Source organism: Suncus etruscus, chromosome 6 (assembly GCF_024139225.1).
Source record: "Suncus etruscus isolate mSunEtr1 chromosome 6, mSunEtr1.pri.cur, whole genome shotgun sequence".
Taxonomy (NCBI): domain Eukaryota; kingdom Metazoa; phylum Chordata; class Mammalia; order Eulipotyphla; family Soricidae; genus Suncus; species Suncus etruscus.
The window spans coordinates 97,834,523-97,862,390 of NC_064853.1; the positions used below are offsets into that span (position 1 = coordinate 97,834,523).

The following is a 27,868-nucleotide window of genomic DNA, read 5'->3' on the forward strand; positions in this document are numbered from 1 at the left end:
AAGTACTTGCACATCATTCAAATGTCTGACCTCTTTGTTATTATTGAAAGTCCACCATTTCCATTTTTCATGAGTTTGTGAGGATACATGCCTGGTCACATCAGGCAGTGTTCAAGGATCACTCCTGGCAGTGCTCAGAGGCCTGTATAGTGGAACCTGATTCAATTGTGTGCAAGGCAAGTGCCTTACTCACTTACCCACTGTACTATCTCTCAGGTCCACCCACTTGATTTTTGCCTTTATTTTCACTCAGCTGAAATTTGACTTTCCCAGCAAATCCTGGTTATGGGCTCATCCAAAGACAGACACTGACCTAGACCTAGAACCTTCACAATTGGTCCCAAAGCCAGAAGGTCCCCAGGATATACCACTAGGCTGGTATAGTGACAGTCCCCATAGTTACACCAATTACAGTCCCAAATGCTTCTACAGAAACATTTCAGAGTAATAGAAAGCAAGCAGTGGAACAGTATTAAAGTTTGAGCTTGCTTAGTAGTCATAATTCTGTGCCTAGGAAAAGTTTGTGAGATGTTCAAAAAGAGCTAATTGGAAAGTTTGGCCTTTTCCCTGTTAGAAAACCCTGTCCCGACACCAAGCCTCTCGGATGAGATAACTATGAAATATGATCTTTATGCTGCTTAGTGAGTTTTCCCTGAGGATCATGCTCCCGATTACTTATTATGAGTCTGATTTTAATGATGCATCAAACTAAATAAGGAGGAAAAGTGGAGGCCATCTTCCAGTTATCAAAAAATTTGTTTATTTAGAAATATCGAGGAATGGTAATTTTCAGGAACTGCTTACTTTAGTAAGCTACAGGGATGGAGTGGGCCGAGTAGTCATGGGCAAGAAATGAAAAGGGAGAAAGAGGACCCAGAGTTCAGCAGGAAGTTCACTGGGTTGAGTGTGGAGTAAGATATCCAAATGCACATTCATTGATCAGGAGATAAAATGTTGTCTATGAAAAGCAGCATTTTCTAGAATCAGTCTTCTTGTTTTTACATTCTGTTCTCTTGAGGCTGCATGTGTGAAAGTTCACTTGTGTTGGTCAATTGAAATTCTTTCACAATATATCTTCTGCTTAACTGCCTTTTCTTGCCTGCATTCCACTCACATGCCATGTTCTCTTGTATGTCCCAAATAAATTTCTTGCACTTGAATTCATACCTCAGGATATGTCTATGAAGAACCCACTCCAAAACATCCTCGGTGTGGGGCCAGAGAGATAGCATGGATGTAAGGCATTTGCACTTGCATGCAGAAGGATGATGGTTCGAATCCATATAGTCCCCCATGCCTGCTAGGAGCAATTTCTGAGCATAGATCCAGGAGTAACCCTGAGTGCTGCCAGGTGTGACCCAAAAACCAAAAAACAAAAACAAAAAAACATCCTAGGTGTAAACTCTTCCTCCTTTCTGAGGCAGCATCCTGCCTGCCACCTATCATGAGTTATAATGACTACTAGGATTAAGGAGAAATGAAACTCACTAATCAGGAGGGTCCGTATATGCAATCCCATGATACCCATGAGCCAGCAATTCCTTTAAGCAAAGCACAGGCTATTGTTGAAAGAGTCCACTTTCTAAAATATTAGTGATTAGTTGCATTCACAAAATCAATTTCTCAAAACATTGATCCTCTTCAACTTGTTAGGTAAAACCAGGCTAGTATGGGAGGTTCTGACTTTTCACCACTAGGAGGCACTACTCTGTGCTCTGGATGATGGCTTGTTCTATTCTATCCCAAGGAAAGACTTATGCCCCTTGGAGAAGCCCATTCTCCCATCTGGTTTAGTTTCCATGTTGCCAGCTTCTTCTTCCTGGACTCAGGGCATGGGTTCAGAGTGATTTTAATTCAGCCCAGAACACCAGCACTCTACACACAAATAAGACTTTACCTCTTTGCATGACACAAACCATGAAACCAAACTGGCATTATCAATTTGGGAAACAGCCAAGTACAATTCTCCTTGGGGAAAAAATTTTTAAATTGATCTCAGAGTAGGAAGGGTCCTTCTAACGCTAAGAGAAAATCTAAGTGCTATTTTAAAAAGAACAATACATTTGACCAGTATTTCACATTTCTAAAATGTTGTTTTAAAAATCGAAAGCATAAAGCCCCCCACAAAAGATCTTTTTTCCATGTGCACAAAAACATCATCTCCTACTTATTCCTCTATGGCCACTGAGTCCTCCCCCCAAAAGATGAAATTATCTCCTCCAAGATTCAGAGAAGGGTGGGGCCGGTGAGGTGGCACTAGAGGTATGGTGTCTGCCTTGCAAGCGCTAGTCAAGGAAGGACCGCAGTTTGATCCCCAGGCATGTCATATGGTTCCCCCAAGCCAGGGGCAACTTCTGAGCGCTTAGCCAGGAGTAACCCCTGAGCATCAAATGGGTGTGGCCCGGAAACAAACAAATATATATGATTCAGAGAAGGGAAGGAAGGCTTGCAGAGGTCAGGTGACTTGACTCAAGATCACCCTGTGCAAAAGCTCTATTTTATACCCTAAGTTCCTGCTTTTTAGGTATTGGACAAAGGAAAGAGGTGAGAGGAAAAGAGAAGGAAGGCTGAGTTCAGTAGAGAAGAGGAAGTTTAATAGAGAAGAAGAACGCCATGGATAGAAAACACAGGTTCCAGTCTTGTCACCTGGCCTTGTTAATGCCCTGAGGCTTACATATGAGGAACAAGAATGAGGCTTCTTGAAAGATGGGACCAACTCAGGTGCATGCTGTAAAGATCTGGTGATGGCAGGGATCAGGGAGAGCTTTATGAAATATTCTGCATACCATGGTGAGAACTTGTCATCAGTACCAAGAAACACTGGAGTTTTAGTGCAGCAGTTATAAAACCTTGATACCATCCTTGGCATCTCTCTGTTTCACACAATTCAGTTCACTCCATTAGGAATTCCTCTTGGGAGAAACTGCAGATTCCTAACCTTGGGGTCCCTTGGGCCTTGGGAAGGCTGGGGAACTAACTCATGGGTGGGGAGAGGAGGCCAGATCACAATAGGGAATCATATTCAGGAAGTAAATGGAAGATCTCAGGCAAGAGGGAAGGACCTAAGTTTCCAATGCATCAGGATTTTGTGATTGCTTTTCTCTTACATAAATATTCTCTTGCCAGCCTTAATTCTGTAGGGCCTTTGGAAAGAGCATTTTCTCTTCCTTTCCCCAATCTTAATGGATGAGGTCCCAGAAATCCTTCATTCACTTTGGTTTGAATTCTCAGAGCTCACCAAGGCAAGAACCTGAGAACAGAAGTATAAATATGTCAAGAGAAGGAACCCAGGGGCACAGGAAGAGAGTAAACCCTCATCTAACATGACAGAAAGTCAATAAATAAATCAAGAAATCGCGATGAAAGCTTGATTTTTCTTTTTCTTTTCTTTTTCTTTTTCTTTTTTTTTTTTTTTTGCGACAAGGTAGTGACCAACCAGCAACTAAAGGATGCCCTAAAACTAATACCTAAAACTGTGTGTGAGTTGTTTTCACTCTAGCAACGTAGATCTCTTTGTACAAAAAGAAAAACAAAACAAAAAAAGAAAACAAAAAACCCACTCTGATTCTCTGTGGCATATGTTTATTTTTATTCTACCATTCTAAAAAAGAAAGTAAAAGTAGTAGAAATAAGAACGACTACAAAATAGAGCCTAACACAAAGCTTAAACCGGCTAACAAGTATTCAGGAGGGAGGGGTGAATGGGAGTCGACGGGGGCGTGCAGTGGGCGGGGCTTGGAGGTAGGGCGGGGCCTCCAATTACCATATGGCCCCATATGGCCTCGCTTGGTGGGCGTGACCACTACAGGACACGCCCCTATAGGGCGGGGCCTAAGGCAGGTCTCCGTCCGGTCCCGCGGCTCGTCCCGCAGTGCCCTTGCGTCCTTCCGAGTGGCCCGCGACGCGCAGGTAAGCGCTTCCAGGGGCTGACGCCGGCCTCCCCCGCTGGGCCCGCTGCTGCCGCCCAGAGCCGAGTTCCGTTCCCGGGCACAAGTAAGGCTGGGTGTGGAGGCCGCTCGGAAGAGCCTAGAGCGCCGTCCGCCTGCGCCCTCGCCCCGAGGCCGGGGCGCTGAGCTGCTCTAGGCGGCGCTCGCAGCGCTTTGCAAAGCGACAGCTTTGACAGCTTTGGGCCGGCTCCGAGCTCGCAGAAGGCGAACGCGTCGCAGGCTGGCGGGGAACGCGACTGGCTCGAGCGAGGAGAGGAAGGACGGTGGGACGGGGCTGGCCAGGCTGCCCGTGAGCAGCCAGTGGAGGAAGGTGAAGACTTCTGGACTCGGCTGCCCCTCGCCCCGCCCGCTTTCTGGCCTCCCAGAACCATTGCTGCTTCGCTCCTTCGACCTTCAGGCACTGAGCCGCTTCCATTCAGCGCTGCTCTGCAGGTTTCCAGTGGAAATCGGGACAGGTCACCTGCCAGCCTTCCCAGTCAGTGGAAGCAACAGGCAGTTGCAGGCCTTCCCCCTTCCGCCCCCCAATTTGGTGCTCTGGAGTCCAGAAGCAACTCCCCAGAAAACACCCCTGCCTTTGATCTGGTGTGAGCCAGTTTAGTGGCCCTAGAACTTAAAGCTCCCAACTATAAAGCTCCCAAACTATACAATAGCTCTCCCTTTCACTAGTGATATCTCCCACAGAAACTCAATACACACACACACACACACACACACACACACACACACACACACACACACACACACACACACACACACACACACCCCTTGGATCTGAAAGCCCAGATATTGCAATGCTACTAAGCACAGTGCTGCAGGAGCCACCTTGGTCATACTTTCAGGACTACACCTGGCTGGCACTGCTTGCTGGTGGAACAGGCAGTGCTGAGGCTCAACTTGTGGTCTTGTGCAGTTGAAGCCTGTTCCCCTTGGCCCTGAGCTCTCTCCTGGGCCCTGCTTACTATGTCTTATTGACTCTGATCCTAGCTTGGGCCAATCATCCCCATTGGTTATAGACTTGAGATTGATATTGGCTCTATGGCAACATGCGGGAGACCCAGAGAATGATAATGATGTGGGACCTGGCACAGCTTGTGGCTAGTAGTGAGAAGTGTAATGTTGCAGTGGTCCTCAAACTATGGCCCTCGGGCCACAAATTGTATTTGTATCTGTTTTGTTTCTTCATTGCAAAATAAGATATATGCGGTGTGCATAAGAATTCGTTCATAAGTTTTGTTTTTACTATAGTCAGACCCTCCAATGGTCTGAGGGACAGTGAACTGGCCCCCTGTTTAAAAAGTTTGAGGACCCCTGTGAGGAAAGGTGTGGGAGAAAAAGGGTAAGTGGGAGAGTGTGTGCAGCTCTGTCCGGGTAGCCCCCCCCCCCGGGGAGATGAGGCAGCCTGCCTTGTCTCTTCCTAGCTGTGACTATGCCTGTGATTGAGTTGGTCTGGCCATTGGCCTGTAGTTAATGAATGAATGAACAGCTACATGATTAATGTCGCATATGTTAATGTTGTGAATTATTGTTGGTATTCATGAAGACGTTCATGAGTTAATGTCCCTGATGTGTGGGAGGTTAGTACTACTTCTGCTAGAACTGTGAGAGTGCATTCTGGGCAAAAAAAAAAAAAAAATGGTCAAACCATGGCCAGAGAGACAGGACAGCAAGTTGAATGCCTGCCTTGCATGCAGCCACCCCAGGTTTGATCTCTGTAATTGTATATATAATTCCAAGTCCTGCCAGGAGTGACCTCTGTGTGCAGAGCAAGATGAAGCCTTGAGCACCAGGTGTATGTCTTAGAAAGATCTAAGATGTGACCTCAAAACACAACACAACAAAACAAAACAAAAGGGTAAAACCAGGCTGGCAGAGGAAGGCAGGGTGAGTGGAGGCTCAGAGGCTCCAACTGGTTGATAGCAAGGGGGTGGCATTATCTGGGATAGTGGTTGTGCCAGGAAGCCTCAGCCCTGGCTGGAGAAAGGTGTTTTCTATGTGATAAAGGGTGCTGGGCCACCACACTGACAGGAGGCTCTGGGAGTTAGAGTACCTTTGAAAAAATATGTAGGCCAAAGAAAAACCCAAATAAGTCTAGAGTGAGCAAATTTGGGTCCAGAAAATATACAATGATAGTACCTGGATATGTCTCACCCTTGTCAGGGTGGTTCTGCTATTGGTTGATCTCTTCTCCCAAAAAGCTGTTTGATAGTGCTGAGAGCCCTGTACCCCATTGCACTGAGCCCAAGGTGAATGCACATAAGCCCATAAAGCAGATGGCCCAATGTGGAGGTATAAAGAAAGACTTAAGGCGGAGGGTAGTGTAGCTAGAATGAGCTATGCTTAAAATCCTATCAAGAACAAACCACAGTACCTAACTAAAAAGAAATTTTAAAAACCTGCCTGCCATAGAGGCAGGCTGGGGGTGGGAGAAAATCTGAGGACATTGGTGGAGGAAAGATGACACTGGTGATGGGATTGGTGTTGGGAAATGTATGCCTCTATTAAGAATAATTTTATAAATCATGAAATAATAATAATATTTTTTAAATATGTAAGTCCTGGAGATATGGTATAGTATAGTGCCTGGCAGTCTATCTGGTCACTTGAGCCCCACCAGGAGTGATCCTTGAGCAGAGCCAGAAGTAAGCCCTGAGCACCGCTGGGTATAGCCCTCAGAACAAAACAACAACAAAAAGAAGGTTGCAGATGGCGAAAGAGAACTGATTATTTTAATGATGTCCTTACTGAGTAAGTGAGAAATAAACAGTAGGCTTTGGAGACTGATAAAAAGCACCCACAGGGAATGCCAGAAACACTAAAGCTCAGTTTTCATATCTGTAAAATGGACATTGCTGCATCTATAAATTTTTCTAACTCTGGGTGTTGTCAGTATGAGTACTAAGCACCTATCAGCATATGAAGGATGGTGCTCAGTGCTGTGTCAGCCTAGTTACTGACCCTCTAGTTCTTTCCACAGGAGGTGGGAAAGGATGATTCAGGCTGAGCTGGGGACAGACCCTAAACTCAGTCACACCCTGGCTCTCTGCAGACACTAAGCAGACTGCTAGGTGCAAGGGAGCAGTTTTGTGTGCTTTTATTTCATTACTTAAAGAATTTGTGTGAAACCTTAAGAGAGGGAGAAAAATGGCAAAATTATAATTTATATGCCTTTCAAGTTCAGGTCTTTAATCATTGAGATAAATCTTGCATGCATCTATGTGCAACCACTTTGGGCTGTCGAAGCTTTTAAATGAAGTGGTTCATTCTGACCAGTGTCTGTCTGTGCTCATTTGTCACAGCTCCAGGATAAAGACAGACAGATAGATCCCAGATTCCATTTTACAAGGAAGCCACAGTTCTGACAGAATTTACCAAACTACAATGGTCTCATAAATGTCTGGCCAGTCTTTTGCACACTCGGACCCATAACACCTATCCAGGAACAAAAAGGAACAAAAGGGCATTCTGTGGGACTCCGGTGCTTGATGCTGAACTTAGAACAGGGTGGAGCTGTCTGTTCTTCCACCTAGGAATGCCATCTCTGGGTCTCCCTGATGCCCCTTCTCTGGCCAGTGCTGGCTCTCCCCTAAACTGGATTCCAGAGCAGCTGTGGAGAGACCTCTGCAATCAGGAAACTTTTCTAAATGGAACCTGTTTTGCCAATGTCTTATGGACACCTTGCCAGGCAGGATTTTCTCCAGAAAACATGGAGTTACCAGTTCTATGATGCCAGGACCCTTCCATTTTTGATACCAAAGTTTACTGGGCCCCCAGCTGGGAATATGACACATGGTCCTCTCTCTCCTTCCCTTCCAATATTTCTGCTGGTAGGGTCTTGGGTATCAGAACATAAAGCAAGGAAAGTACCATTCTCTATGCAGCCCTAGATTCCTGAGGCGAATTATGAATAAAGATCGAATGAAGCACATAAACACACAGAATCAAATTATAAATTGACTCAGCTGCCAGAAGGTGGGGCTGATGCAGAAATACAGTCTGTAACCCCCAAGAGCCTGAGCAGCCTGAAAGTGTTGATTGGAGGCTGAGATTCATTTATTTTCTAGAACTTTGAAGATCATTGCATGCCATTATCCTATCAATTCAGGTGCTTTCTGCTGCCAAAGGGAACCTTCCGCAGAGTGTGTTCTCAGGCAGTAATTGTACTCAAGAGGGGAGTTCAGGGGCTCTGGGATTTAACCCTCTAAAGTTTATACAGCCCCTTCCTGGCTACCTTGAATTTCCTTGAGTACCCTGACACTGCATCACAGAGTGAACTGCTCCCCAGTTCAGACATGGTATAAGAAGTATGGGGGCCCTTTCTAGGAATGAAGTTTACCTAAGAGGGTATGAGTTTTCTCCTCTCTGATTATCCCCATAGGCTCTGCTGTAAGTCAGCTTGGATGTTCTCACAGTGTAGCCAAGGGCCAAACTCACCACCGCTGATGTCCAGAAGGGCAGAGACAGAATACTGAATGGAGCAGTATCCAAGAAGAAACACACATGCAGAAGGAACTCTGAAGATCATGGCAGATTGCTCATATGAAACTTTATGGACAGGAAAAGAGTGGGCATGCGATGAAGGCCTGGTTCATGGCTTCCTTATGAACATGAAGACTGGACGGCCAGCTAGGAAGGTAGCTGAAGGGGCAGTGAATATGCCTACTGTGTGCAAGGCCTAGAATTCTGTCCCTGGCACCACATAGCCCTCCCACCCACACTGCTGGGTATAATCCCTATAAATACTAATATGAATAGGATTTTCACAAGTGGCCAGTACATTCTCCAGTGATCAGAAAGCTAAAATGTGGGGGAAGTTGTAACATCTGCCAGGGAGATCTCAGAAGGGCTTCAGTGCCTCTAAACACCAGGACTCAGTTTGGGGTACTCTGTCATGTTTCTCCTGTGACTTTTAGAATATTCCTAAAATGAGTTGAATAACAGTCTTCACGCTGGTTACAGTTTAGAGGTGCACAACTCAGCTTAAGTCTGTCAAATACTTCCTAAACCAGGCCAGGCCCTGCAACCGTGGCACCAGCTGAGGCCATGCTGGAGCCCAGAGGAGATTCAGGGCCTGTCTCCTGCTCTAGCTCCCTCTTAGTCCTCAGCAGAGGTTTGAATTTCAGTCTTTATTTCAGCCTTTTGGAGGCCTTCTTTTGTGAAGATTCTCTCTCTCTCTCTCTCTCTCTCTCTCTCTCTTTCTCTCTCTCTCTCTCTTTCTCTCTCTCTGTCTCTCTCTCTTTCTCTCTCTCTCTTTCTCTCTCTCTCTCTCTCTCTCTCTCTCTCTCTCTCTCTCTCTCTCTCCTTCAACCCCTCCCTCTCCCCCTCTCTCTCAGATAATGAGGCCAGAATTGAGCAGTGTTTTCTGTGACAATCTTTCCTCAACATCACAAATGCCACCAAGGTACTGAATGGAAAACAGCCCATATCCATATTCTGTGCTAGTCTAAGACCCAAGCATGTGCAGTGGAAACTTTTGTTAAATATTATCCAACCATCAAAACTTAAGTAAAAGCAAGGCAGGTAAGCTTTAAATCAGAGAAATAGAACTATATTATTTTTTTCAGTGACTTGGGACAAATTCCCCACATTAGAAGTGGCAAAAAAGGTGAAGTGATACAACTTCATATAGCAGGGTCTGAATAAATGGTAGGTAGTTTCTCTCCTTGATGTTGTAACTTGATTCCCCCAAACACACACAGACATACACACACACACACCCCCCATTACTTCTCAAGCATATAAACATGATCTTAAAAGAAAAATTCATGGAAAGCAACATTTCAGCTCCTTTGCACTTGTGTCTCAGTAGATATCTCTGTGCCCCCCCCCCCTTTAATACAGGATTTTTTAACACAAGTTTTCTATCCTGATGCCTGGAGAACTGGGGAAAGAATTTCTGTAGTGAAATAGCTTCAGGTGCTGTGATAAATGGTTTGTAGTTATTGCCTTTACATAGAACCACTCCATCTCTAATTAAAGATTTAGGAAGCTCTTCATCAAAACATCTATTAGCAGTTGAGGACTCCAGTGTACTAGCATTTCAATTTAATTCACTCTGGTTTTATGGGTCCCCACCCATTGTATTTACTTGTTGGTTTGAGCTTTTTTCCCCAGAGATACAGAAGAGGAAGAAGGTCAGAAATTGGGGGCTATACTGCTATTCTACATATACTCTCTTATGTACTTATTGTTAGTAAGTCTATGAGGATATTTGTTACGCTGGTTGAAGAGCTCACTCCCAGAGATGCTGCTTGCTTATTCAAGTAGGCAGCACATTTTGGTTTGATGGCTGACGTGCAAATGCTCTGAGTGACAGGGATTTTAGGAATCAACCAGAAAGGATTCAAGACTGCCATCTTTTTGAGAATGAAGACATTTCCCTTTATGCTCCTCAGGGACTGAGAGGCTGGCTGCCCTATGCCTTGTCCTGGGGATACATAGGTATGCCTTCCCCCTGTACCAAATTGACTTGTTTCTTAAGATACCAAAGATTTCAGAATGACTCCCTCTAAATCAGAAATGTCTGGTACCACTGGAGGTGAGAAATATTTTTCAGTCTTGCAACATGTGTGAGACCATTTCCTAAGTTTAAGTAGATTAACCCTCAATCCAATTCCAAATTTCTTTTTCTTTATTTTTTCTTGTTTTTTTATCTTGTTTTTTTGTTCTTTTGTTCTTCCTTCCTTTCTTTTTCCTCCCTCCCACTCTCCCTACCACCCTTCCCTCCCTTCCTCTCTCCCTCTGTCTCCCTCAGTCCCTCCTTCCCTCCCTCCCTCTCTCCTTCCTTCCCTCTTCTTTCCTTCCTTCTTCCCTTCGATTCCTTCCTTCCTTTTTTCCTTCCTTCTAGTATTCATTCATACCCAGTTGTACTTGGATTTACTCCTAGCTTTATATTCAGTGATCACTCCTGGTCACATTCACGATACTGTATGGTGATGGGAATTGATCTGGTCAACATCGTGCAAGGCAAACACTTTACCTTTTGTACTCTCTTCCTTCTGGGCTCTTCCTTCTTTCCAGGCCAATGGCTTACTTCCCCCCTGTGGCCTAGTATAAGACAAGGGTACAGACCAAAACCCAGACTTCACTCTTGGTGGTGCTCAGGGACCATATGGGATGCTGGGAATTAAACCTAGGTCGGTGTGTGCAAGGCAGATGCCCTAGCTCTCTGTTGTCTCTTCAGCCCCCCAAAACAGAGGTCCCCGGAATACCCTGGGGCCACAGTGCCATTCTCAGCAGCCTGATTTAGCATTTGATGTGCTCATCTGCTAGCCTGACCTTGCTTAGTGAAAGCCTCATTCTAGCTTAGTGGTTGATTTATCCATAGGACAGTCCAGCTGGACCTGCCCCACCAAACATCTGTCTATTTCATACTGGGCACAAGTGACAGATATTTATGTCATTAGCCTGTAGGAGGAAGCAGGCCCCTCATGGCCTTATAGGTGGGCCCTGCCTACCTGCTAGGAGTTTCTGCCCAGGCCTCCATCCTACAGCCCTTCCCAGCAGTCCTTCGCCATGGACCATGTAGAGCTGGACAAGCTGGCTGCTCCTGTTCCCTTAGTCTGAGCTTTGCCTGTGGATACAATGGGGCCAGGCCTTCCCTCCATCCAGACATTCCTCATTAAGTGCCTACAGACAATTTTGTGGCCTCACCATGGCTCATTCCACCTCTGGTCAGCACACTCAGGCTGTGTGCTCATGTTCTCCAGCCCTTTGGGTCACCTCTGCCATGGCCTTCCTTCTTCAGAGGGCAGATTCTCAAAGCATGTCTGATAACTTCAGGGTCAGAGTTGATCCATAACAGGTCAAGGTGGTCACTCCCAGACAGAACTGATCACCCAAGGACAGGAGAGGGGTCACTTCTCCATGGGCTCACTGGAGGGTTCTGTTTGGATGCAGTGGGCCTGTGAGTTTGAAGTTCCCCCCAGGTCCCAGAAGAATGCCACACTTAAGAAAGGGATCTCTCTGATGAGGTCTCCCTGGGGGGGCCAAGTTGGGGTGTGGTGGGACCCATTTACTTTCTGGAGGCCTGGGGGGAGCATTCACACCTGCACTTTCTCAGGCAGTGCTGATGCTTTATTTCTCTCAAAGACAGACTGTAGGGATTTTTGTTTGCTTCTGTTTGTTTCACCAGGTGCCATTGTGGTCTGTTGAGTGACTGTGAGCATGGCTTTGTTTTATAAAGCGTCCCTGGCTCTCCAAGTATTTAAAGGCAAAATGCCATGTTGTGTATAATGTGCTTTAGTATATTTCCAGGGAAGAAAAGGTGAGTAAATGTGGAACCTGGTAACGATCGCTCGTGGCAGTTCATTATATGGTTTCCTCTGCTTTTCAATAGCAAAAAATTTTATGGTAAGAAAATGCATTTTTTAAACTCACACACTGAGTATTTAGGAGGCTCTTAGTCTTAAACTGACAAGACACAGTCCTATACTCTGGAGACCCCACAAATCAGTGACCACAATGAGTGTGTGTGTTTGTGCAGGGTGGGAATGAGCTCAGGTAATATGGAGGGGTGATGGGCAGATCCCTCAAAATATACCATCTCTTGTCCATTTCTGGCTCTCCCAGTGGCTCAACTGCCTTTGTCAACTGTGCTGATCAGCCTTGAGTCCAGTAATCAAGGGACAACAGCATAGCCAGTGACTGTCCTTCCTCTGGCTTGGCTGTACTGATTTGGCTTTCTCAAAGGCATTCCTCTGCATGTTGGGGTTAAAAAACAGAACCATTTTTTCTAATCAAACATCTAATCTGCAACTTCCAAGGAATCACTGCAGCATCCCCAGCTCATACTTGGGAAAATTCTGTCTCCTTTGGGGTTTTGCATGCACAATCCATTTTCTAATTCATTATTTGATCAAACTTGCCCCATCCTCCTCCTCTTCCTCCTCCTCCTCCTCCTCCTTTTTCTCCTCTTCCTCCTCCTTTCTCTCTCTCTCTCTCTGTCTGTCTGTCTGTCTGTCTGTCTCTCTCTCTCTATCTTTCTCTCTCTCGTCAAAACATCCACCCAGTGAGGCAGAGCATTCCTTCCAAGTGTTTTTATTTTTATTTTTTTGGTTTTATTTAGGTCCAAAGCTTTATAAAGCTGTAAAGGACATTGAGCATCTTTTAATACAGATATCTCTGCAGCCTGAGGAGGTTGGAACTGGCAAAGTCTGGTTTCTCCAAGTGCAGGCTTACCTTGAGCTAAAATAAAACTCCTTTTTACCCCAGAGCCTTTGGACAGATGATTGCATAATAGGTGACCTCTGTGTGGTAATTTCATAAATTCTAGGGGAAATGAATTGTGTCTGATCAATATCTCCACCAACGCCTTTTCGGCTTCTGAGCTGCGAGGGACTCAGATGAATCTGTCGTAGCCATGTCGGTGGAGGAAACGTTTATTGTAACCGCAGAGTCAATTCTCAATTAACAAGGGTAATGGAGTGGAAGGAGGTCAACGATAATCAAAAATCAGTGGGAAAATGAAATGATAACCAACACTGGATATTCCAGGGACCGATTAATGGCTTTGAGGATCCAGGGAGGCAGACACCGGAGAACCTTAGAGGATGATCACTTAGATCCATAGTCAGCCCTGCTCTTTGAGGGGTCCTTCACCCACCCTCTCAGCCAGGAAGGGAAGAGAAAGGACTTTCTTTGAGGGCTGGATCAGCCAATCTGGCTACCTTGACTACTTTTTTTTTTTAATTTTTTTGTTTTTGTTTTTGGGTCACACCTGGCAGTGCTCAGGAGTTACTCCTGGCTCTACACTCAGAAATCACCCCTGGCAGGCTTGGGGAACCATATGGGATGCCAAGATTTGAACCACCGTCCTTGTGCATGCAAGGCAAACGCCTTGCTTCCATGCTATCTCTCCATCCCCTACCTTTACTACATTTTTTTTTGGTTTTTGGACCACACCCAGCGACTCTCAGGGGTTACTCCTGACTATGCGCTCAGAAATTGCTTCTGACTTGGGGGACTATATGGATGCTGGGGATTGAACCCAGCTATCACTCCAGCCCCTACTTGACTACATTCGCTGAGCTCAGTCTGGAAGGCTGGAGGGCCTGGAGGAAGGAGCTTAGGGTGGAGGCATCAAGACCTGAGAGGTGCTCTCTAGTTTGTAAAAGATTGTCAGAACCATCTGGAGGACTAGGGAGATCCTGATAGCTGCATCACATCCTCGTTTCTGGTGCAGGGAGATTGTGTGGCAGGCAGCATTGCATGTCTAACAATATTGATGCTGCCATCCTCAGAGCCACAATGTGCAAGCCCTATGGGTCTCAGTCAGTGGTTTTCTGTGTCCAGATTGACCTATGAAAGTCCACTGGAATAAAAAGAATGAAAAACACTGATCTATTCCAGGACTTCTTTTATTATATATGTATTTTTTAATTGAGACCATTTTGAATTACAAGTCTTTCACAGTTGTATTTCAGGCATTTAATGACAGTGAATTCGGGCCATTCTCACCACCAGTGTTGAGCTCCCTCCACCCTAGTAACCTGCATGCATCCTATACCTCCATTCCTAGCTCCCAGGACTGCCAGTATAACAGGTCCATTTTGTGTTTAGCTTGTAGTAGTTTGGGTCTCTTGATTCTATTGTTGTTGACTTTGGGATAGGTTTTTAGATCTGACCTCTTTTTTTCCACTCAATGCTCCTGAGACTGCTTGATCCCAGGGTCCAATCCACTTTTTTTTCTTTTCTCAAGTTGTAGAAAAACATAGAAATATGAGAAAAATAGAAGTTCTATGGTTCTATGAAAAAGGCAGGAGCTCCTATCTAGAATATAAGTAAAATTTAAAAAAGAAAAAAAAAAGAACAGAAAAAAGAGGAGGGGCAGATGTGGCTTTATTTATTTATTTATTTATTTATTTATTTATTTATTTTTGCCTAGACACAGCAAACATTGAGGAAATTAGAAAAGAAATTTTATTGGCCTAAGAGATATAAGATGTCTCCACCCATGAAGCAAACTGTCAAAAGACTGCCTACATAATCTGGGTTTGTTGGTTGTTCAACTCCAGTGTCTTTCTTCGTGGTCCCAGAGAAAGTTCTGTTCGGTCGCTGCTGTCAAAATCAGTCTTCTATCATTAGTAGTCTTAGTTTTTGCACAAGTCCTTGTCTGAAGCCTAGGATAAAGTCTTTCTTTGTGGTCCCAGAACAAATTCTCTTTTGTCATGGTCGTTGTAGTCAGTCTTGTGTACTTAGTGATCTTGGTTCACACAGATCCTAAGATGGAGCATCTTCTGATTTCATCTCACTGTTGGGCAACCTGCCTGTTGTTGCTGTTTCCTCATCATCATCAGGGTGTCTTATTGGCCTACCCTGGAGCAGGTTGGTGCCAGGGTGGCACACGGGCCTCTCCTAGGGGGAATTTGATTCCTGGTGCTGGTTATGCCAGGACTTCTTAGATTTATTCTACCCTATCCTAATGTTTTTTTGACCCTGGATATAGAGATAGGGAATGGAAATCAAATGTTTACTCTGAATAAACCATAAAGAAAATTATTTTGTGGGGCCAGAGTGATAGCACAGTTGTAGGACATTTTGCTTGCATGTGACCGACCTAGGACTGACCCGAGTTCAATCCCAGCATCCTATATAGTCTCCCGAGCCTACCCAGAATGATTTCTGAGTGCAGAGCCAGGAGTAACCCCTGAGCGCCACTAGGTGTGGCCCCAATCCCCCCAAAGAAATTTATTTTGTAATAACTTGGTGGTGCTCAGGGCTTAATCATGACTGTGTGCTATGGGTCACTCCTGGTGATGTTCAGGTAACACTTTGTGGTGTCAGGGTCACCCATGTGCAAGGCAAACACCTTGGTTTCAGTATTCTTTCTCCAGCCTCTAAGAGAAAAATGTAAAAATCATTGGGAGGGTCTAAACCATCCTTTTTATTCCATCTTTTTATTCTGTGGGCACATTTGAAGTAACTGGAAGAGCTTTGAAGCCACAGATGCCATGCTACACCTTATCTGGTCCCATCAGAGACGCTAGATGAGGGACACAATGTAAGGGTCTTAAATTCAAGGGAACTTTTACGTGTATCCAAGATGCTATCTACTCTGGATGTACTTCACCACCCCTCATCTGCACACATATCTTGGGACCTTCTCTTACTCTTACATCCCTGTGCAATTTCTCAGCATTTTTTAAAAATGATTTTTTTCCAATTAGATAAACTATATATCCCTTTTCACACTGTAAAACTGGATTCACAGGATGTACCTGTAAAGACAAATAGAGAAGTTCTTGCTGAGCCTCATTTTGCACCTCATCATGCCTCAGAGTTTTTGCTTAGAACGGCACTGCACACCCCAGCCTCTTCTTCACAAGAAGGAGGGCTATTTTTCAGCTCTACCTCCTGGATCAGAGAGGGAGGAATGATCTCTGAAGATGTCTTATCCCCCCCCCCCACACACACACACAAGCAGAGAGGCAGATGCAAGTGTGAATGATGTCATTAAAAAATAACCTCAGTTAGGTGATGATCTTGATCTTACAACAAAGAAATTCACCCATGAAGAATAATAGCCCAAGTAGAATAGTACTCAGCTAGGAAAAGGAATGATGTCTACCTGACCCTATGACTCTCTGGACGTGATGTTGAGGAATGCTAGATGCAGACGATTGTGCCTTATATGATTTTTCTGTGTCATATAAACAGTCACTTCTTGCTGAGAGGACAAACTTGGCCAAGCCCTGGTTAGCTAAGTCCAGAGTTATCCTTCAACTAAAATTCCTTTCTTTGCTATAAGCCTTTGGATAGGCCTTTGCATAAGGAGTGCATGACAGCACACCTAAGTTCTAAAAGGGGCCAAGTGAGTTCATGGTGAAAACATTTAGAGAGTGATATAAGAGAGGACCCAGAAGATTGAGTGGGAAGGGGATGAGGTATTTCTGAGGGTGATGTTCTATGTCTTGAGAGAGGTGTGAGGTTATCTGTGCATATGTCTCAAAACACAATGCTCTTAAAACTGGGAATTTTTTATAAGGGCACTGAAAAAGGCAAAAGAACAACTCAGTAAACACTGAAGGAACACTAAGCAGACTGCAGTGTACAGGGAGAATGCCCCATCATTCACAACTTACTTTGAACCGCATCAAAGAAGTAAGTTGGAATGATGAATGGATCCAGGGATAGATATCGACAAAATAAATGCCGTGAAATATAGATGTGAGATCTAGTTGGGGGATATCCAGGCATTTGTTTTCAAATTCTTTCAACACTGCTGTGTGTTTGACAGCCTTTCATATGTGGGTGGGGGAAATCACATAGATGAAGGAGTTTCTCCCCAAACCTGAGTTTTCCAGTGCCTGACAACCCAAAGGGCATTACTAAAATCAGTCAGGCTGCATGCATGGAGGGGTGAATGGGGGAGCAGTTAGTGGGACATGGAGCCTGATGAGAGACAGCTGTGCTAGGTGGAACTGGAGAAAACCAAGGGTGTTTCATTTCTTTGCTTTATCTGTCCTGTTGGTGGGGGCGTGGTCCCCTAGAGTTCACTTGGTGTGAGACATGACAGGGGAGATGCAGAGATTCTTATCGATGCTCTGTTAAACAGTACCTCAGTCCCACTGCATCCTCCTGTATTTATGCACCCCAAAACACATGTCCCCAACATAGCTATCGGACAGACAATCCCCAGAAACACCCTTGCAGACTGAGTGGAGGCCCCATAATTTGTTTTTCAGGGGAGAGTGTTCTGACACCCTGAGACACTCAGGAAGGAGAAAAGTCCCTCTTGGGCTATTTTTATGGATGTCTCGGGCTCAGTCCCAGACTATTCCAGCCATTATTTCCTGCAGAAATGAGTGAGTGCTTCTGGGAGACTCAAGTAAGTGCTTCCAGGAGACCTAAGTACATGGTCTCTGTGATTATTTGGAGGGTGATTGAACCCTGGTCAATCTTATTTGTACTGCTTCTGGGCTGCCTGGCGCTTTGTCACTGACATGGCCTGAGGCCTCTTAAGGGGCCCCAGGAGAAGGCTTCTCTGCCCAGAATTTGTTGTTTCAAGCTAAAATGGGGAAGCACATTGCCAGGCATCAACTAGGCCAAGAGTCCCAGATTTCTTTGAGTCCTAGAGCACCAGAGATAGAATCATTCATTGCCCCCCTCCCTCCCTCACCCTTCCTCTCCCTTCCTCCTACCCCCCCCCTTTCTCTAGAAGTCTTCCTACTTTAGGTGAGTGAACAGAAAGGGCCCCAGAAGCTTCTGTTAACAGTCGGAGGCACCAGGGGCTCATCCCCCCTATATTCTGCCAACTCTCTGCCACTTCAGACCCTGCCTATAATGCTGTATCATGGATTTGTGGGTATGTAGTTCTGCCCTTTCTTTACCACTTATGGAGCACCTGGTCCATCCTAGGAGTGTCTGGTCTCTAGTGGACGCTGACAGAGGAGGAGAATGGAACAATCTTTGGGGAGCCACTTTTTTTTTTCACTCACTCTGTCCCAGGATCTCTTAGAGGCCCATGAGGCCTCACTGAGCTTGGTGAGAGAGCAAAGCCCCAGACTTTTAGCAAAGCCCCACAGCCTTCCTAGGTTATTCCAGAACCCACCCAGGGGCAGTGTCACCTACTTTGGATAACTGACCTAGGAGTGTCTAGCCGACTTCATAAGCAGGGAGTAAATAGATGGGTGCAAAGAATTCAGAGCTATTGTCCTGTAACTGTAAGCAGGGATGGCCCAAGATGGAGCATCTGACCTTTCTGAGAGGTTGGAGCATGGAAGCATCAGAAGTGAGGTGACTTCCACAGTCCCAAGGGTCAAAGACACCATTTTGACCTTAAATGATATTTTGAACATTGAGATAGTTGCTGGTCTCTGCCTGTCTGCCTCCCTAAGGTGTGTCTGTGTATGTACCATATTTATTCGAGTATAACACGCACCCATGTATAACACGGACCCCTAATTTTTGAGTAAAAATAGGTATAAAATTTTGTTTAACACCAAGCATTGTAATTGACAAAAAAAAAAACAAAAACATTGTTGAACACATGAGACCATGATAAAAATCATTTATTCGGGCCCGGAGAGATAGCACAGCGGCTTTTGCCTTGCAAGCAGCCGATCCAGGACCAAAGGTGGTTGGTTCGAATCCCGGTGTCCCATGTGGTCCCCCATGCCTGCCAGGAGCTATTTCTGAGCAGACAGCCAGGAGTAACCCCTGAGCAACGCTGGGTGTGGCCCAAAAACAAAAACAAAAAAAATCATTTATTGCCAACATAAACTGGTATAAACACAATACCGAAATAAAATTACCGGTAACAATATTTATTTAAAATGCTTCCAAGTCAGATTCATCGTCAGATACATTAAAGAGTTGTTCCCATTCTTCTCGAGTTAATTTTTCATCAGTGTCCCAGTTGGCAGGAACATCTGTTTCTCCAGTTTCTTCACTTTCTTCTGAGTCTGAATTCCACAGCAGGTCATCTTCTGTGCCGTCCATTTTATTGCTGATGCCTGTCTTCCAAAAACTCTTGATGATCATTTCTTTTGGTATGTCTTCCCATGATGCTTTAACCCAGGTTGTCACGAGAGATAGGCCAGGTTTCTTGTGGTTGTTTTTCTTCACCCTCGCTTACAGTGCACAGATGCAACCCCAAAAAGGCGCAGTGCGAACACACAATTCACCTGTGCCCTCATTGGACTGGCCGCCACTGCCATCCCACCCCAGCCCTCATTTATAACGCGCACCCAAACTTTGATTTATTTTTTTGGTAGAAAATTCTGTGCATTATACTCAAATAAATACGGTGTAAAGGATTACTGGGGAGCAGGGATCATACATAAGGGGAGATGTCAGGGTTTGGATCCAGCCTAAGAATAAACCAGTCAGTTCCTGGGATCTGTGCTCTGGACAGCACCTTCCCAGTCAGGAAGCCCAGTGCCTTCTTCACATGCTGCTCTGTTAGTCAAGATTCTGTGCCCATGCAAGGGGACATTTGCTACCAGCAAGTCTGCAGCTCCCAAGTGCTACATCCCTTCAGATGTGACCCAAATTCATTGCCTCCCTTCCCTTCCCAGGGTTCTTTCCTCAGTTTCATTCTAGCTAAGATTTCCTCAGACTCCAGTCCCATCATCCAGTTCTGCCCCAACATACAGTGGCCTTCGTCATATATCCTGCAGTCCTTGCAGAACTCCCATTAAAGTCTTAGCAGACATTTTCATTGCTTGGATGCATCTGAGTTAGTCACAATCCTACCTTTTCAAATTCCTGCTTGGTGGGGCAGATAGATAGATAGTACAATAGGAAGGCATTTGCCTGGTATATGGCTGCCCCATTTGATCCCCAGCATTCTATATGGCAGTTATCTATCCTCAAACAGCAGCCCACAGGCCACATATTGTATTTGTTCCCATTTTGTTTCTTCACTTCAAAATAAGATATATGCAATGTGCATAAGAATTTATTTATAGCTTTTGTTTTAGCTATAGTCCAGCCCTCCAACGGTCTGAGGGACAGTGAACTGGTCCCCTGTTTAAAAAGTTTGAGGATTCTTGCATATGGTCTCCCAAGCCCTGCCAAGATTGATTGATGAACACAAAGTCAAGAGTAAGCCTTGAGCACTCTGGGTGTGCCCCCCCCCCAAACATTCTCCTGGAAGCAGGAAAAGCCAGGGTTGGTACTTGAGAGCACAGCTGGGTTTTTAAGGAGCCCTTCCCAGAGAGCTCACACACCAGCAAGTTTGCCACCAGCCAAGCCCGGCCCACCGGCTGCAGACTCAGGTGGGTCTAGCAGCAGCAAGCTCAGGCACTGTTCCAGAAATCCAGGTGGAGCACAGTCCATCACCGCTAGCTTTTCATTTTGCAAAGGCCCTTTCTCATGTTGCTTTGGGCTAAAGATGCAGCCGCTGCGCTTATGTCCCTCCCCGCCGCCCTTCCCACACCCCACACCCCTGCTTCTGAGGCTCAGGCCTGTGAGTAATTTTTGGAGGGCGGCTTTTCCTTCCTCATCTAGAGAAGTAAAAATAATTATAATAGAAAATGGGTAATTTGCAGCTACAATGCCAGGCTGATAATCAAAAACTTGTAAATGGAAACATGAGCATCTGTTTATCACTTTGCAGAATTAGAATGCAATTGAGAGCAGCAGTGGACTCCGAGAGAGGCCGCAGGGAAGGGGAGGCGGGCTGAGAAGGGTCGGCGTGGACCTGCCTGCTAATAAGACTTCACTGACATCATTGTTTCAGGCAGTAAAAAATGGTCTCTGAGTGCTGCCCAGCTGTCCAGAGACATGCAGTCATTCCTGGTAAACTGAGGGCTGAGCCTTGGGAACTCTTCAACCACCACTACTTCTTGTTTACCCAAACACTTGGGCCCTTCGCAGCCTGCAGAGTTCCAGGGCTCTTCGGGGCTCACTGAAGCACAGGTAACTAGTGTTTGTGATGGGGAAAGGTCCCAGTGCTGCCCATCCATGTATCTGCTGGACCTCTGCCACCTGCTGACCCCTCCTCATGCTTGCCTTGCCTAAATGCTGGCTGGTGGGGTTTATTGCTGGGAAGGAATGGCCACCTCACTCTAATCAGATATTGATAATAATGGTGGAGACGGGTGAAAAGCAAGACAATCTCCACTCATGTCTTTTGGATAACCCCATATGGAGCAGAAACATGGGGCTCAGGGGGTGACAGTGAAGGGGGGACTGAAAGATCCTACAACCAGTCCCACTGCTGATCACCTCCTTGTATCTGTGCTGTTATTCCACAAATAACAACAAAAGTTGTTATTTCTTACCAACAAAAGTCAGTGGGAGGTTTCTGGGTGCTGCATGGCCACTGGGGTGGGTCAAGCATCGCTGCAGGGGAAGGCAGAGCTGAGACACAGAGCCACAGCAGCCCCCCTCCTATACCTTGTCCTTGGTCCCCCTACCCCCAGGGGCATTGAGGAGAGCAGGAAGGGGCATTCCTTTCTGCAGCTTGGAGAGGCTGCAGAAAAGATGGGCGCCAGCCTATGGTCAGCCCAGTCATATGTGGAAGATATGGGCAGGACCTGGCATTCCTGAGGGTTAGAGAAAGGTCATTCAGAGGGAGTCCAGGGTGGAGACAGGTGACTGGAAGGCCAAAGTCTTTTCTAACCCTCTCCTATCCAGTGACCGTGCTTTTGGCTAATGTAAGTTGGCAGGATGATAGGGTGATGAATTAGGTGTGGAGAGAAGAGCTCAGGTCAAGAGGGGTAGGGTTGGGAAAGAAGGGGCTTCTGGCCAGGTCAAGCTAGGCAAAGACCATGGTGGAGCCTGTGTCACTTCAAAGCACCTCTATGTCCAGAGGCCAGGAGGGTGCTAATAGACTGGTTGTTTTTGGGTACTGAGGTAGGAGGCCACCTGGGGCTGCTTCTGCTGGGAGGGCAGTGAAGACTGGGGTGTGGCAAGCAGGACTGGGGGCTGGCAGGCAGGCCCAGGATTGGTATGCAGGTGACAGATGCATCACCTTTCACACACACATTTGTGTTCTTTCCTGAGCCTACCACACCTGTTCATTTGGGGCTTTAAAGTTTCTTTCCAGCATCCACTCTTACCCTTCTTGATGCTGCATGGGTTGGCTCAGAGTCTCAGAATTTCTTTCCAGATATGCCTTCCCAGCCTCCTTTGCAGGATGGCATCTTTGGAACAAAAGAGGGCATCTTTTGCTGTTCTGAGCAGATGTTTGTGTTTTGATTTTTGTTTTTATGAAACCTCTAGCTGCACGGAGGACAGCAGAGAACACCAAGAAGGTCATGTTCATAAAACACTGAGCCGCCAACCGGAACACACGGCATTTCGCTCTGTATCCTCCTTGCTGCTGTTAACATTTGGACTTCATTGCTTCAGTGCCACAGGGGGAGGTGAGGTGAGAATGTGGTATGAACCTTGAGCCCATTGGATGTGATTTCTAACTTACTCTCCACTGCTTAAGTACACCTCAGTGACAAATTTTTACTCTCATTTATTGATTGTTCGTTGGTTGGCTTCATCCAGCCCAGATTTTTCTTCTCTTGCCCTGGCTTCTGGTACTTTTTTTTATTTGTATGTTTTGTTGGTTTGTTGTGATAAGGGCTTGCTCTTTGCTCTGTGCTTAGGAAAAGCTATAGGGGACTAGGTATTCAGTGCCAGAGATCGAATAGGGTCAAATTCATGCAAGACTAGTGCCCTACCTACTGTATTATCTCTCCAGCCCCTGTCCTGGGTTTTAAATGTGTAAACTATGGCTCCTAGGGAGAGAGATCTGGAGGTGGAGGGAGGTTGGAAGGTTCCCAACCTAAATATCAGTGTTCTACCCAACCAAGAGAGAATAGTCATTTTCACTTGCAAAGCTAAAGTGAACCTATTTTGGCTTTGATTTCACCATTCTGCCTCACCATGGACACAATCCCTCAGGAGCTTGGCTCTGGTAACTTCTGACTACTTGAGAACTAGCTCACTGGATGGCCCTGGGGACCAATGGGATCGCATTTGGGTGATCAAATATTTTTATCCACCAAAGGGAGTCAGAGGGCAGAAAATAGCTAGATCCGGTACCCTTAGATGATCACTACCAATGTCCTCCTGTGCTGGCTCATCATTCTTCCTTCTCCCCAGCTGTACTGAGCAACCCTCCATATTTTTGTGGGTGTTATTTATAAAATTGGTCTATTGTCTCCTGAGGCTCACTGTGTCAGCTTAGGCTGCCTCCAGAGATACTATTGAATCTCAAGGACCCAGCCTGGCATGGGCTCTGCAGGCTCAGAGACACCCTAGGGTGCATCAGCCTCCCTGAATGGGCATCCAGTATGCAGAAACCAACCATTCCAGGCCTAGCCCAGCTTCTCTAAACTGGGGTTTAATGGCCTCCTTGTGCTGTCAAGATATTTCAAGAGGGCTTCTGGCTAAAACTAATTGAGGGCCCACTGCATGAGAGTTGGGGCCATCTGATAGGATAAGGAGTATCACAGGAAGGAAACAAGGTATGAAGGGGGTCATGGTCCAAAATAGTTTGAGAAACAATGTTCTAGAATTTTCCCTCTCAGGAAAGAAGTGGGGTGGCAGGGAGAGGATAACACTCTGGTCAAGGATGGACTGCAGGTATTACTATTCTGAGAGGAAAGGTGTTCCTGTCCATAGAGAGACAAGGCCTGGTCCCCAGAAAAGCAGTAAAGGACATTCTTAGCTTCCTGTGTCCCAATATTAGGGGTGTCAAGTCAACTTCTGCCTCAGCACCCTAGCTCTGGAATGGTTTGACATGAATAACTGTGGGGTCTCAAGTGAAGTTTTTCATCTGTCCTGTTTTTGAGTCATCCCACAGATGATTTAGAAATGTGGTTTCTCAAATTCAGGCCCCAAAATAAAAAATAAATAGTCTTTTCAGAAATGGGGGCTTTTAAAATGAATGTTAGAAATCAACTGGTAGGCATCAGTGGGTCATTTCTAACTCAGGAGTTTCGCAAATGCTTGTGCCCTCTACTTGTCTCTCTCATAAATATTCTCATTTCCTCCAACTGCAGCATATGGCAGGCTTGAGCGAGTTGCTGACATTCTTTCTTAGCTGCTCTTACAGGCTTCACAGTTACGTTTCGTGACAAACTCTGTTCTCTTTTCTCTGTTCTTAGCTCTAACATGTCCCTTTAGACTGTAGGAAATGTTCGTGTTGGACACGATTAAAAGGGATTGCATATGATCATTTCCGAGGTATTGAGCTGAGGAGGATTTGATGTGCTTTGATATGAAAGATTTAGGCAGTGGTTATTTGTAAGGTTGTCTCTTGGGGTCCGCTATAGAGAGGAAGTCAGAGGAAATTCCTCTTTGTAGCATGAGGGTTAAAGTCAGTTCCTTGGGATTTAGAAATTGACTTGTCAGACCTTCTGGGGAGAGCAGATGGCCAACCAGGGGCCTGCCCTCCTTTGTTCTCATTTATGACATCACAGGCCCTTCTATATGTATATGTCCTCTGGTGTCTGTCTTGAAGGCAGGATGACAGGGACCAGAGGTCAGCATGAATTCCTGGGGGAAAAAATGAAGGTAATTGACCCCTGAGGAGCTTTGAGATCAGCCAACAGACATCTTACTGGTTCTAATCTGCCTGTGTACCCTTGGAGAAGCAGCATTACCTCTCTTTTCCTCAGTTTACCCGGAAGTTAAGTGGAGGCTTGAACTTGAAGTTAATATTCTTGGAACAGGGTTAAAGAGATAGTAAAGGGGTAAGGTTTTGGCTTGCATGCAAGTTTTCAGATTTAATTCATGGAACCACATAGAGTCTCCCTGAGACCTGCCAGGAGTAATCCCTCAGAACAAAGCCAGGAATATCCCTTAGCACAGCTGGCTGTGGCCTCAAATCCAAATACATACTATACAATATTATATGTATATATAATACATGTTTATATAGGTTTATATTTATTATATATGTATATAATAATCTGTGAAGGGAAGCCCCAAACCAAACCTTGTCCATACTGCTAGAAAATTACGGCTCGTAGTTTTTATTTTTATGGCTGATTCTTTTTTTCTTTTTTTTTCTTTTTTTCCTTTTTTTGCTTTTTGGGCCACACCCAATGATGCTGAAGGTTTAATCCTGGCTATACGCTCAGAAATCGCTCGCTCCCGGCTTGGGGGACCATATGCGACACCGGGGGATGGAACCGTGGTCCACCCTAGGTTAGCGCATACAAGGCAAGCATCCTACCATTTGTGCCACCGCTCCAGCCCCTGTGGCTGATTCTTAATTAAAAAAAATAGCAGATGAATTTTATCAGAGAATGACGAAGTGGAGGATCCTTTCCCCAAACTTCAGGGTCTTCTCTCCAGTAAGGTGGCCCAGCAGCAGAAGGACAGTTGATGTGTTGATGGTGCCTTTGAGAAAATAAAACAACAGGGCACAAGCCCTCCTTTAGAAGCCTCCTTGTGCATGGTCCTTGGAAGGAATGTCCAAGAATAGATGCCATTGATTTAATGCAAGGGCTGATCTGGTGAATGAATGATATCTTTTTGATTTTTGTTTTGGGTCAGTACCCTGCAGTGCTCAAGGGTTACTCCTGGCTGTGCAATCAATAATCACTCCTGAGAGTACTCAGAGGCCCATATAGGATGCTGCATGAAAGGCAAGCACGATAACCACTGTGCTGTTGCTCCAGTCCCATGGGAAAGGTGATTTTTGCCCTGCCACTGTAAAATAGACAAAAGATGCACTTACATGGGGCTTTGACCTATCAATTATGCCTTTTTCTTTCTTTTCAGTAAAAAACATAATAAAAGGCAGTAGAACCAGGGACCTGGAGGATAGAGCCATGGATCTTCTGTCCAGCCTGGTCTATCCTGGTGACAATTGTTGCTCCCAGGTGCCAGCAGGATGTCATAGGCAACATCAAAGCGCTCCCCCCCTTATACACCATAGTCGAACCAGTTCTCACGGTACCTACTGACCATTTATCATCACACCAAAAGGTTCTTTTAGCCTATCACCCTATCTCCTCCCTTTTCCCTACCATTCTTCCTTCCTTCCTTCCTTCCTTCCTTCCTTCCTTCCTTCCTTCCTTCCTTCCTTCCTTTCTTCCTTCCTCCCTCCCTCCTTCTCTCTCTCCCTTCTTTCCTTTTTACCTTCCTTTTCCTTCTTTCCTTCCTTCCTTCCTTTCTTCCTTCCTTTCTTCCTTCCTTCCTTCCTTCCTTCCTTCCTTCCTTCCTTCCTTCCTTCCTTCCTTTCTTCCTTCCTTCCATCCTTCCATCCTTCCATCCTTCCTCCTCTCTCTCCCTCCTTTCCTTTTTGCCTTCCTATTCCTTCCTTCCTTCCTTTCTTCCTTCTTTCCTTCCTTCCTTCCTTCTTTCCTTCCTTCCTTCCTTCCTTCCTTCCTTCCTTCCTTCCTTCCTTCCTTTCTGTTCTGTTTTTGGGTCACACCTGGCAGTGCTCAGGTCTTACTCTTGGCTCTGCTCTAAAGAATTCTTCCCTGGCTAGCTCAGGAGATCCTATAGGGTGCCAGGGAACAAATCTAGGTTGGCCGTGTGCAAGGCAAGCACTTATCTGCTGTACTATTTCTCCTGCCTGCCTTTTCTTCATTTCTTCCTAAAACATAAAAGAGGCCACACTTGGGGGACTGGTGCCTAAGAAGATCTGTTTGTCTACAACTCCCACTCTTTCCCCAGACCCTCATCTTTTCCTTGCAGGTAATGACCTGGTTGGATGCTGCCCAACCAGTGGATTGATGCTTGTGTTGAGGTTGAGTATATTGTAGATAGTGTCTATGCATTGCAACATTGATCGCTTTGTTTAACCTGAATGAGAGAATTGCCGGAATACCATCTGCAATTTGCTTCTCACAAACCCATCTTATACTCATTTATGACTCCCCACCTGTCAGGATATATAGAAATATATGATTTTTTAATAGCTACTTTGGATTCTATGGGCTCTAACCATTCCCCTGTTGGTAGACATTTGGGTCTCTAATTTTTCACTATAACAGATAAACCTGCAGAGATAAAGATAAACCTAAATGCCTTGTAACACATGCTGGCAGGCATCTGGCCTTGGTTCTCAGTTATTTTGCCACGTTTCTTTGAAATGGTATTCTTTGAAGTGGTCTGTGTGAGGCCTCAAACCCTGCCCTTCCTTCCTTCATACATGTACATTCAGAAATTGTTTGCATTGAGAGCCAGATGAGATTTGTTTGCTTGTTTGTTTGAGGATTTAGTTTGGTGTTAGGGCAGCCACCTAGTGGTCCTCAAGACTTACTCCAGGTTCTGTGCACAGGGGTCATTCCTGATGATGCTCAGGGAATCAATCAAGCTTGGATCAGCCATATGCAAGGCAAACACCTTCCCTGCTGTACTATTGCTCTGGCCCCCAGATGAGATCTCTTGTATCTTCAGTTCCATCTTGAAGGAGAGATTGGCCTAGACTGAGTCTAAGGACCCAGGAGTGTCACTGCTGTTCTATTTTCTGTAGTTTCTTAAGAGTCATATTGCATGGATTCAACTCTTGTATATAA

General features: G+C 45.5%; 1 protein-coding gene across 1 annotated transcript in view; it reads left to right on the forward strand.

The window, feature by feature from the left end:
- Positions 1 to 3,846: 3,846 nt before the first annotated feature.
- Positions 3,847 to 27,868, forward strand: part of NMNAT3 (nicotinamide nucleotide adenylyltransferase 3) — a 93,069-nt gene continuing 69,047 nt past the window's right edge. The window contains exon 1 of the mRNA XM_049775888.1: positions 3,847 to 3,909. The gene's annotated coding sequence lies outside the window, so the exon portion shown is untranslated. The remainder of the gene's footprint in view (positions 3,910 to 27,868) is intronic.